Raw genomic sequence first — 13,031 nt, 5'->3', positions numbered from 1 at the left:
AAATTACCGTAACCCTGGTGGGTACGGTCTCGGCCTAAACGGTGTAAGAAGTGATCCGCACCTGAGGCAATTTTGCCCAAGCTAAATATCTTTGTTGTGGATCCACGGCTTTTTGCGACAGGAGAAGCTTTGTCGAGGGGGAGCAGATTCGAGCTTCGAGCTGTGTGTCATAACGTGAAGTGTTTTCAAACAGGGAGCATAAAGCCACCGTGCTGTGAACTAAAGTACCGATCTGATCATTTACGAATGGAATATACCACTTGTACGCGAGAAGAGCTATTGAATTTTGTTTTTGAGATTCGCGCTTTAATTTTAGCTGTGTATTTTCAAAATATATGCCTAAATTGCATAAGATAGAGGGAATTACTATCAAAATTTAGTCAAACAAGAATCCGTACGAATTTATAAAATTGTTAATATTGAAAATCACTCTATTTTTCTATTTGGAGTTCAATTAGTATGAATTACAGAAACAATATTCAGCCATGGTTTTGATTGATCTCGTTCACTTTTTTCGACGCAGGACGCCTTTGTTGAAGAAATTTTCAGTCGTTGGCTGAAATCATCTCTGTACCAGTTTCCCTTTGATTGCTTCTCGTTTTCAACAGTTTTTTGGGTCTCATTCAGGTTCCGTTTGACGATGGCCCAATATTTATGGATTGAGAGGAGATTTGACGTATTGGGAGGGTATTTGACCTTGAGCACCGCCTGATCTGCGTTGGCGGCATACGACTCCATTACATTTGTTCCGTCATGGCAGGATGTCGAATCCGGCCAAATAGCATGTAACAATTGTGTTGCTTCGGGAATGATGCGACGATTATGAGACAAGCAAGGCTTGTAAAGGATGTTCCACGTCAAATTACACCTCGTAAGAAACGCTGTAGAAATCTACTTATTGGATTTTTTTTCTTGAAAAATTTTGGTAGATGTAGTTTAGAGTGTATTGTTTACAATGTATTTTTATCGCTGTCAGTTTTTTCCAAAATTGGAAAAATGGGGTCAACCGAAAAAGCAACGTCGCGAATTGATTTTGCGTAAGCACCTGAAAATTCTCAACTTTCACATCGGGACAACAGAAAAAAACAAGAAATCGTGCAGTCAACGGTGAGTCGTGATATTAAACGTTACTACAAAACTCTGAGCATCGAACGGGAGGAGAAATACGGTTAGAATGAATGTTATATTAGTGATAAGGATCACAAGCGTGTATTTAAGCGGAATCCCTATGCTTCGGCCAGGGATGTGGCCAAAAAGTTGAATCTGTGCAAGTCCTTCGTTCAGAGAACCAAGTACCGGGAGGGACTGCATACGTGAAAAGAGCAGAAGGCTTCAAATCGTGACAAACGGAATATCCGCAGGCTACTGTTCTTCATCGCCCAGCACAAGTTTGATGTTCCGGAGGTAGGGAGAAAGCAGAAACTTTCATAGTTTGCCAAGAAATACATGACCTGGCAAGCGATCTGCTCATGTGGCAAACGGATTGCGCCGTTCATGACTAGCGGGACTGTAAACGGCCGGATCTACCTCAAGGAGTGTCTACAGAAGCGTCTGCTTCCTCTGTTGAAGCAACACTAGGCCCTACGATCTTCTGGCCGGATCTAGCTTCGTGCCACTATTCAAAGGATGTCCTGGAGTGGTACGAAGCCAACGGGGTCACTTTCGTACCCAAAGACATGAACACCTTAGTGGTGAAATTTTCATCAGGATTGATACACGCGTGGAAAGTTTATCGAAGATGGAACACGAAAAACGTGAAAAAAAATCTACACACTCACGTTGAAAGACCCAACCTGGTCAACCTGGTTGCTGAGAAACATTGACTTTAGATCATGATAACGACGCTGATGATTTGGCAAGGCATTTGTAGTTGTGGAAAGAAAACAAAGGTTTTCATCACTGGAGCAACTATCAATGGACTACTTAACAAAGAGAAATCTCTTCAGAAGATAATTTTCCCATTCATTCGATCACATGGAGGTCCCGTGAAGTGCTGAACCAATTTAGTTGCCACCAGGATGTCGTAGAATGGTACAACCAAACTAGCGTTGGCAGAAAACATTTCATCTTCGGCAAAAAAAATGCTTTTTCGTTAGCTGAAGGATGAAATGAACAAATAAAACCTTCTTCAAAATCTTGAAAATGTTTGTATGTATGGTAGTAGACATCTCTTTTTCTCAGGCTGAACGTCAGTTTGGGATTGTACAAAAAAAAGTCCAAATGATGTCAACTAGGATCGAATCGATCGAAGGTCGACCGGAATACAACGCAGTTTTACACGGCCACGCTATCCACATAACCAGTGGTACTGTTGCATAAATGCGTGATAATTTTAAAACACCTCATTATAGAATGAAGTTGGAACGTGTTTTCTAAGAGTTAAAAGAAGAACATAAACGTGAATATATATCCCTTTCGGTCTGGGCCGTGTATGTGCCAATGAATGCGAAAAGTTTTAATGCGTGTTTCTTTGTAATGTGTATCTTGTTTCGATCGCTCATATTGCTCTTATATTGATATAGCATATATATTATACAAATGCTATAGAAGTATAGGGGAGTATCTTATTTCTTGTTATTTTTGAGCTTATTTAATGTAATAAATCGGGATGTGAAAGCATGTGCTAAAAATATGAATCCATCAAATCATCCAGATTTTCGTCCCTTCGAAAAATATTGGGCAGTTGTCTATATATAAAACTATCTGATACGTAAAAGTGGTAGGAAAAGATTAACATGTCACTGTTCGAAAGATTTCCAGGAAAGCAGAAAAATATTTTTTGTTGGATTTTTTTATTTTTATTTAAATATATCTTTACCGTTTTTGTACTTTATTTTTTATATGGAGAAATCGGAAATATTGTGCGGGCAAATTATAAATGGAACAGTTTTTAGGATCTTTTGAGTTCGCAAATTTTACGGTAAGTTCACGAAAATTTGATTTTCATTTGATGGATCTGACGTTTAGTATATATTTTCAAAAGTATGGATAATGTCGCCGGGTGAATTTCGGGAGAACATTGAGATTAAAACCTCTTTTTAGCTACGTTATAGTAACACAATTTTAAGCTAACATGTATTAACTAGCTGACCCGGCAAACGTTGTTTCGCCATAAACATTATTTTTAGGGAATATTTTCGTTTATTAATAAATAACTAATGTATCGTAAGCGTGTTTGGAAGTTTTAACGATCTATACATTGAACACATATTTGGTACGGTAGAGGTAAATTTCATATGTAATTTTTGTTCTTTAAACGTGCTTATTCCGCACATTTTTCACTTCACAGAAATGGAACATGGAAGCTCAATGTTGTCTATGTCGAATTGCTTGGCAAGGTTGCCACATTTGCAAAACTCGATTGGACTTGAGTTGAACGGATTACAGAATGCAAAATTGCGATCCGTTCGGGTAATTCTGACTCGATCGGATTTGAGAATGCGGGCGGACAGTATATCAATAGGAAGATTTGAAATTTCATAGGGAAACTATTTCCTCAGGACGTATTTTGTTAACTAACCAAACTAAAAAAAAAAGAATGAATTAAATTGCTTCCGCCATTCAACCGAATACATCCAGCAAGGCGTGGTACGGAAGACGTGTAATGTTGTAATGAAACTAATTAAAAACTTCAATGAGTTTCGGCCTGGCAATAGCAAAGGCTGTGTCGATTTTGCTCATGATAGCGTCTCGCAAGTGAATGTATTCTTCCTCACACCGCTTTTGTTGATTGTGTCGTAGGAATCGCAGGCAGTCGCTCTCTACCTTCGCGTACATGTCGATCATAGATTGTTGGCACATCTAACGATGTCTTCGAATGGCGTTGTCCTGACAATGTCGATCCATCATATGATACATATAAAAATGCATGGAGCGCTTTGAAAATTTTAGACAGTAAAATAAAAACTATTAAACAACTTTTGGCTTTTTCTTTTTATTCATACTTCGAGCCCAAGCCCGTATGCTCGCACCTTCCTCTTTACCCCGTCCATAAGGTTCTGTACAACGTCAGGTTGTAGTTTTTTTTGAACAGAAATCCATTTTCTCTTGAAGTCCGCCTCCGATTTGACAACTTTTGGGTTCTTCCGGAGGGCCTGCTTCATAATCGCCCAATATTTCTCTATTTTTTTGTAGAAATAGTTAAATAGTTTTATTTGTCAAATTTAATTTTACAACATTTTGGTTTGTTCATCAATTCGTTAAGCTTCTACATCTAAATGAAAATTTAATTCAGCTACATCAATTCTACCGTTATATCTATTAACGAAGCAGATATAGTTACTAAAAAGTTTTAAAATTCTCACTTTACACGATTCGTTCATTCCTGCTAAAGCAGGTTTAGCCAAGTCCTCGAAATCGAGCCTCCTCCATCCACCTAAGATGCCTGAGATCCTCTGTTGAAATACCGTCCAAGCCGGTCTAACGCGAACACAAGTGCAAAATTTGTGAATGAGTGTTTCTACAGTTCGGTTGTCGCAGTTTAAACAAATATCGTTGTCTACTCGTCGCATCACGAATAACAATTTACGATGCTCAATTTTCTCGTTCACGAGCAAGTATAGATTTGTCCGCTGTGCTGAACTAAGCTGCCTCGACGCAATATTTCGCCACGTACGCCGCCAGTTTATTGCTGGGCTATTTCGTTCCACTCTTAGTATTTCGGTTTGATTCACAAAATGCTGATGGATTTGATCAGCGGTGGGGTTTTGTCGGATTTGGTGGGGAATTTGGGATATATGTGAAAGGATTAATTTTAGGTCGGGAAGGTCTATTGGGATTCGTGGTCGAGGATTTGTTTGGGAAAGAAGGGAATTATAAAAAGGAAGGGATTCGATTTCTTGTAGATGACGGTTGATTGCAAGCGATTTAGTCTTCAGCGCTGGTAGTTGGAGCTTCAGACCTCCATTTTCCTTACTGCGCGTAAGTTGTATCATCGGGACACGAGCAACTGTGCCTCTCCAGAGAAAATTTCCCATCGTTTGTGTTATTTTCGCCGTATGTACTCCCAAAGGTGGTATGATGGACGCAAGATACCATATTTTAGAAGTACCAAACGTGTTAAGCATGATCACCTTTTGATGCAGCGTCAGCGTTCGCAGAGATTGCAGCCATATTTGTTGGGAAAATTTTCCCACCAACGTATTCCAGTTCAACATTGTCATTGAATGAATCGAGTTTGTGAAGGTGACACCCAAAATTTTGACCACTTCAGCTGTGTGCAGCCACCGAGTGTTCAAAGTTCCGTCTTCGCTAACCCCAACATCAACAGCGATCGTTTTCCGCAAATTCAATTTGGCGCCGGCAGTTCTCTCGAAGCGAGAAAACAACCCATTCATCGTTTCAATTTTGCTCGTAGATGTGACGATCACACTGATATCATCCGCATATGCCACCAGTAAATCGTCGCCGCACACCCATTCGAGCCTGTAGACTAGCGGATGAAGATACAGTACGAAGAGGTGCATTGATAACGGGTCCCCCTGTCGTACTGATCTTCGTATCTCGAAAGAACGAGAGAGATGACCGTTGATCAACAGCCGAGAAGTGGATCGACTGGCGATGCGCGAGAGTATAGCAATTAGATCATGGTTAAAACCGAGCGCACGCATGGTCTCGAAGAGGAAAGAGTGCCGAACCCGATCGAACGCATGATCGAGATCAAAACTAATCAGTTTTCCGGCACGACGATTATGACGGAGACTCGCTATCCGATCCTTCAGAGCAAGAGTGGCTTGGAAGATGTTGTGCTCTGAAATGCTCGAAGCATTTCTGCCCATCGCTTAGCACGTGGTGTTCTCTCATCACTCGTTCCAATCTGGATTTGAGGATCCGAGACAAGAGCTTGTAGTCGTTGTTTAGTAGTGTAATGGGACGATATGATCGATCCGTATGGTCGCCGCCTCTCTTCTTAACAAGCACGATGATACCTTCTACGAAAGCTGGAGGAATATTGCCGCTGAGCGCCTCGTTTAGCAACAGGTTCAGCTCGCGGTGAATGACGTCGAACATGCGGTGGTAGAACTCTCTCGGGATACCATCACAGCCAGGAGATTTTGGTGCGCTCGCTGTTATTGCAGACCAGATTTCTGCCGTCGTAATTTCACTCATGCACGTTTCGTCGTTTGGTGGAATAACACTTTCGCAGACAAAACTGTTCTCATTATTTCCACTCGCTTCTTCTGAGTAGAGTGTGGAGAAATATGTGACCATGTGCGTTTCAATCGCTCGCGGCTCTGTTATTGCTTCGTCCTGCTCTGTCTGCAGCTGTGTTATGACAGTTTTCTTTCTCCTCCTCTCCCCCAACTGAAATATTGAAATGGGTTCTCCTGCCACGTACGTTTCATTGATCCGCATGAATGTGTGAGAAAAACGTCGCTGAAGTGCTAACATATCGCCTTTTAGACGATTGATGGTGGTCAGCATTTCTGGATGCTGATAGTACCCGTCGTAAGCTTGCCGTAGCTCACTATAGAGACGCTGATGTTCGCTATGAAATGCATCGAAAACGGCTCGAGACTTCCATTTGAAAAAACGTTTTATTTTTGGTTTAGCGAACAAGATCCACCATTCAACCCATGAGTCATAATTTCTACGTTGACGGGTCCAGTACTGCCACTTGTACTGGAATTCCGCAATATTTTCGTCGGTCAGAAGATATGGTCTGAGAGACCAAAAGCCACGGCCATGCTCTGAACCAAGATTGGGGAGGCAAAGTCGGAGTGTCAGTGCCTTGTGGTCCGTGAAAGAGCAAACGTGGGCGTGTGCTAGTCGCAAATGGTCGCGCAAACCACTGCTGACATAAATGCGGTCTAGGCGCGACTGAGCGTTGCGACAGACGTATGTGAAGCCATTATCACGAGGGCACAGTTTCTCCCATACGTCATGCAGCTGTAATTGTTGGACGACTGCTTTGAGAGCGGGACTCGCATTCGGGCTGCTTGAATCGTAGGTTCGAAGCACGCAGTTGAAATCGCCAACCAAGATTACATGCGGTGTGTGATGACGAAGATAGTAGGGAAGCGTTTCGTGAAAAAAGTTCTCCCGAACGGCGCGTTGCGAAGAGCCGGAGGGAGCGTAAATATTGCAGATCGTCGTGCTTTGCACTCGTAGCGCGATCAGTCGGCTGTCCAGACTTCTCTCGACATGAGTCACCTGTATATGTTCCTTCAGAGCGATAGCCGTTCCTCTTCTCGTGTGGTCTACATTAGAGAAAACGACGTAGCCGGGCAACGAGAGCTGTTCGTTTTCCACTTCTTGCAGACACACGATATCTAGGCTTTGACTGTTGATGAAGCTTCGTAGCGCATTTAGTTTCGTGGGGTTCGTAATAGTGGCGATGTTGATAGACGAGATGTTGTACGACGTGAGAGCCATTCAAATGAGCATTACCTCAATCCTATCGTCGTCTGTGTCCTCCCGGCGGGTTTTTTTACCAGCCGGTCGTCCTCGGTTCTGTTTGCTGCTTATGGATGTGGTAGAATCGTCAGTTTCATTACCATTGCTACTCTTACTTTGCGATCGTAGCGGCGGCTTTTTGAAAAAATCGTCGACTGCCACGACAGCCTGTGGTGGCGCTAGTAAAGACGATGAGGCTTTGGTTCGTTGCGTTTGAGCTACAGGCTGGCTGCTTGTATTCGCTCTCGACCCCGTGACGGTTTCGGGCTGGCTATTTCTGAGCGTTTTCGAACCTGACGGATCATCTTGGTTCGTGGTTTTCGGTAGTTCTGGGAAATCTTTCGATGATGTTAGTGCTGGAGCGGCGGACTTATGATCGAGTAGCTTCGTGTCTCTTAGTCTCGCCCCAGCTGATTTTCTGAGTTGTTGACCGGTCGTTGGCCTGTTAACCTTTCCCGATTGCTTCGTCACGTTTGCGTAACTCTTCTGGTATAGAAGTTTCTTATTTTGGGCACATGATATGCCTGTGTGCGCTTGTTCTTTGCAGTGGCGGCAGGATTGCAGCTGCCCCTTGTACACAATAAACGCCTGTTCTCCGTCGATAGTGACCCACGAGTCGATGTTCTGCTTCACTAGCATTCGAGCAGACCAAATGCCGAGTGGTATGCCTTCGGCCTCGGTGTTTTCGCTCCACGACACTTCGCGGATCGAGATTACTTCACCGAATTGCGTTAGGAAATTGACGATCTTTTTTTCCGATACATCTTCGGGGAGGTCGTGAACACGCACTTCAACACTACCATCTTCCAATGTGATTCGAAGTTTGTGTTTTTTCCCCTCACTCTCCACTTCATGCTTCCTGTTCGTCGACGATTTTGTGTGCAAGCGCCAAGTCACTGACCCTTACGAACGCACAGCCTTCACCTCTGTGACATTGAAGTCGTTTGATGTCTTCTCTTTTTAAACCGAGAACCGATGTACAAAAACCAAAAAGTTTCTCAACTGACGGCTTCACGACGAGTTGAGAGTAATCGATTTTAAATGTGTTTTCTCGCCTCATCGCGGAACACTTATCGCGCGACGCGGCACAGTAAAATAAAGAAGCTTTCAACGGTGGATGCTTTACTTTGTGATAAGCGCAATCGATAAAATACGTCTGCACGTCTCAAAAGCTGAGCGAGATATGTTTCTATTGGGCGAAGCTCCGGCGCGTTGGGCGGGTTTCATTTCCTTTGGCACGAAGGTGACCCCGTTGGCTTCGTACCACTCCAACACGTCCTTTGAATAGTGGCACAAAGTGAGATCCGGCCAGAAGATGGTCGGGCCCCCGTACTGCCTCAATAGTGGTAGTAAGCGCTTCTGTGGGCACTCCTTAAGGTAAACCTGCCCGTTTACCGTGCCGGTCATCACGAAGGGGGCGCTCCGCTTTCTGCAAGAGCAGATCGCTTGCCACACCATGTACTTTTTGGCAAACTTGGATAGTTTCTGCTTGCGAATCTCCTCCGAAACGCTGAATTTGTCGTCTGCGGAGAAGAACAACAGGCCCGGCAGCTGACGAAAATCCGCTTTGACGTAGGTTTCGTCGTCCATTACCAGGGAATGCGGCTTCGTCAGCATTTCGGTGTACAGCTTCCGGGCTCGCGTCTTCCCCACCATGTTTTGCCTTTCGTCGCGGTTAGGAGCCTTCTGAACATTGTATGTACGCAGGCCCTCCCGCCGCTTGGTCCGCTAGACGAATGAACCTGACAAATTCAGCTTATTGGCGACATCCCGGACCGAACTTTTCGGATCACGTCTAAACTGCTTAACTACGCGCTTGTGATCTTTTTCACTGACGGAGCATCCATTTTTGCCGTTCTTCACCTTCCGGTCGATGGTTAGGTTCTCGAAGTATCGTTTTAGTACTCTGCTGACCGTGGATTGAACGATTCCCAGCATCTTACCGATGTCCCGATGTGACAACTCCGGATTCTCGAAATGAGTGTACAGGATTAATTCACGACGCTCTTTTTCGTTCGACGACATTTTTCCAAATTTACGAAAAATTGACAGTGAAGCATGGCCAACGTGATCTATACACTCTTATCTGATTATAAGCGAAAGCTGAAGATATAATTCCTAAAAATTAAATTTCTACAGCGTTTTTTCCGTGATGCAATTTGATGTGACACACCCTTTATACAGTTTGGAAAAAAATATATTTTTTTTATATTTCAAATTTGACTTATTTTAAGAAGAAGTGTGACCTTTCAACGTTAAGGTTGAAAGTGGCTATTACATGTACAGTGGGGTAAAAATTGTGATTTTTGAAGATTTTGCTCGAATTTTCACCAGGAATTGTTTATAGCGATTTTGCAGCCAAATTAAGAAAGATAGAAGTTGGATGTCAAAGAACAAATGGTAGAGCGGTTAGAGAGCTTCGATTTAATTGATAGAAATATTCTAGTTTCATGTAAATTTTTAGGATGAAATTAATAATAACACATTAAAAATATTAGCTTTTAAGTTTTTCACTTCCAAAATGTTATTGAAATCCACTAATTTAGATGTTCCACTACTATATCCTGTACTAAATTTTCTCATCTTTCAAATAAAAGCAACATAATCGACTTCAGTAGCATGCTTTGTAATGCAGAGACAGTTTTAGGCAACAGAGTCCGAACCCAAAAAAAATCTATAACTCTGTCATTGTTGAAATTCGTACATATGCGTAGAAGGATTTTTTTCATCAAATATGATCGTCTATCACATCCTGAGAGAATCTGGATAAATAAAGTTTTTTCATGTGAGAAAGGTATTTTCTGACTTTAAGGGGATGAATAAAACATCAAATTCCTCTTTTATATTCAAAAAACGTAAAATATATGCAAAAAAAAAAAACGATTAAAAAATAAATTATATATTCATTTATATACAGTGAAAAGAAAAAGAAACAGTGTATAATCGAATCCGCGCTGTACTTGCAAATATTGACACTGTGTTGTTTTTATGGATTGCCAAAGATATAGTGAAGTGGTTAAGGAATGTGGAATAACGGTGGGTGCTGGTAGAACAATTATTCAATTGCATGTGGCCGAGTGTGTGTGTGTCAAATGCGAAAAAGACCACCGAGACCACGATGAATACCCGGTGCAATGCGTGCATTGAAATAAAGAAACAAATTGCGACATATCACCAGTTCGTGTATTGTTCACGCAAAGAAAAGAAAGAATCGTTGCTACTAGAACTACTTCTACAAAGCCCAGAGTTAATGACTTACGCTTTTCAGGCTCACCGAAACTTTCTACTAAAGAGTAATTTATGAAATTTATTTGCATTCATGAATAATATCCGATATGTTAACAAGCAACATAAATAAAACGGATGCGTAGTATCCTAAGCATTCGTGTCATGGATACAACCCCATATTTTTTTCCTTCCCTTTGAAGGAGATATAGTCTTACCACGAGGTTGAAGCATTGAAGTTTTGAAATGAAGTATAAAGTTTGAGAGAAGTTTTCATTATTGATTTTCTTTAAGAGTAACATTAGGTCGGGAAAAACTGAATACATTTTTTTCCAGTAGATGGCTGTGGCGATCGATATCTGCAGTCGAATGAGTACGACCGGTTTATACTAGGTTACTTTATTTTTTTAACCCAATAGCTTATTTTTGGGCTGATTTGCATTTTCAGCTGTAACAGAACCGGATTGAATCGTGCGGAGACTGATATAAACATTTTTGGGATTGATTTCCTCTGTTTTGTTCATAGATGGACACATAAACGAAACTGGCACAACACAATGAGTATGGAAGGATACTTTTCATTCAGTTGTGACAAGTCACCTGATGATTTTGTGTTGTTGCTCGAGACTTCTCGCTACCCACGGTATTTATTATTAAAATTATTTATAAAAAACGAAACACACATCTATAGGAAAATTTGTCGTGGTTGACAAGCTAGATAGGGTTCTTCGCATAAAACTGAAAACTATATCTCTATAATTTCAATAAAGAAAAACCCGATAAAAATAAAATCACAGATCAAAAACAAAATAGGGATAAAATGACGGCATAAGTCATACACATGGGTCATAAACAATACATTCAACACAACAACGACACATTAAAACATCGCAAAGGTTGGCACGACTTAAGGCAGTTTAAATGAATCCGAACGAGGTTCTTTTGGTGGGTCAAGACAGTTCCGATTGGATCGAGTCGGCACTTATTGGAGCCACCGTAACAAAACCAGATGTGTTTTCGATGAAACTAAATTTCCTCACCATCAAGTCCATTTACAAAATTATGGCGGTACGAGAAGTACATCAAAAATCCATCTAGTTAGGAAACCTAAAAACGTGTGTTCCCTTTTCATATTCTAGTTTGGCAAGGATTGAGCCGACCCTGGGAAGTGAAACGAGAGTCCATGTGGACAGCTTGGACAAAACAGTCCTTAGTTTCCATCTGACAATATCATTGAAAACCTGTATGACATTGATGTATCAAGACGTCCTGAAGTAAATAGCATCTCCTGATCTCTATTCGAATATTGTGGACGTTTGCTTGTTTTCATGACGTGCGTCGAGCGAAATTATTTGGTAAACCGATTCGATTTCCCAACTCAGGTAGGTAATCGAAATTGTATTGAGAATTACCGAGCAATAACACATCACTTTTCTAGCTCCTTCTCATCAACCTTAGGAATAAGTTTTCCTAACAAAACCTTTTTCATGTTTTCTTTGAAAAATTACTATTGATTTGACATTGACATTGACAATAAAAATGTTATGATTCCAACATTATTTTGTTCAGGAGTATCCATACAAAAATGCCATTTACTCTAAAAATTATAAAAGATAAAAAGTAGACGTCTTCGACAAAGCTTCATATTTTAATAAAAAAGTGAAACTTTGTCGAATACAATATATCGGTGTCTTGAATTTAAACAACATTGGGATTAGTTAGATTTTTTTTTCAAAGAAAACACGAAAAAGTTGTTGTTCTAAAAACATTTTCCCTGTAAACGTGCACTTATTTCGATGTATGAGTGCCTTGCCGGAAATTGAAGGGACTATTCATATTATTTTTTTCAATATCAAAAAAAATGTTGTTTTAAGAAAAATTAATTTCAATTGTTGAAATACTTTTTTCCAGTGTATTTTTTTTAAATTTGTTTTATATTTTTTATGAAAATATAAACAATTTCCTATATTTCATCCTTTGACCAGGATTTTGTATATATTATTGTTTTTGAGTTACACCCATACCTTGATTTACGGCCTAGATATGTCCCTTGGTCGCTAGGAAAAAGCCGTATAACGAATCAATTATTCTCATACAAATGCATACAAATTATATCGGATCGGTTCCAACTTTGTTCGGCGAAATGCCGTATAACGAGTGGCCGTATAGCGAGGTATGGGTGTATAAATTTCTGTAAAATACTAAGAAAAAAATTTAACCCTTTTCAAAAATTAGTCTATTTTTTTTAAAGATTTCAAGCATACGAAGTTGCTTGAATGACCAATGCCTTAACACCCACAACGTTTCACTGCAATCTGAGATGTGGCTGTCAATGGCCAGTCGAGTTGGCGTGAAATTCCCTCATATTCGCCATGTTATTGCTGATATATTGCTTCTATTGCTCAATTACT

The 13,031-nt window shown here is 40.8% G+C and overlaps 1 protein-coding gene across 6 annotated transcripts in view; it reads right to left on the bottom strand.

The window, feature by feature from the left end:
* Positions 1-13,031, bottom strand: part of LOC129770253 (adenylate cyclase type 2) — a 177,247-nt gene that overhangs the window by 42,945 nt on the left and 121,271 nt on the right. The gene's annotated exons all lie outside the window — the stretch shown is intronic.

The sequence above is a fragment of the Toxorhynchites rutilus genome, chromosome 2, assembly GCF_029784135.1.
Source record: "Toxorhynchites rutilus septentrionalis strain SRP chromosome 2, ASM2978413v1, whole genome shotgun sequence".
In the NCBI taxonomy this organism is placed as follows: domain Eukaryota; kingdom Metazoa; phylum Arthropoda; class Insecta; order Diptera; family Culicidae; genus Toxorhynchites; species Toxorhynchites rutilus.
This window is presented reverse-complemented; position numbering and strand designations above follow the sequence as displayed.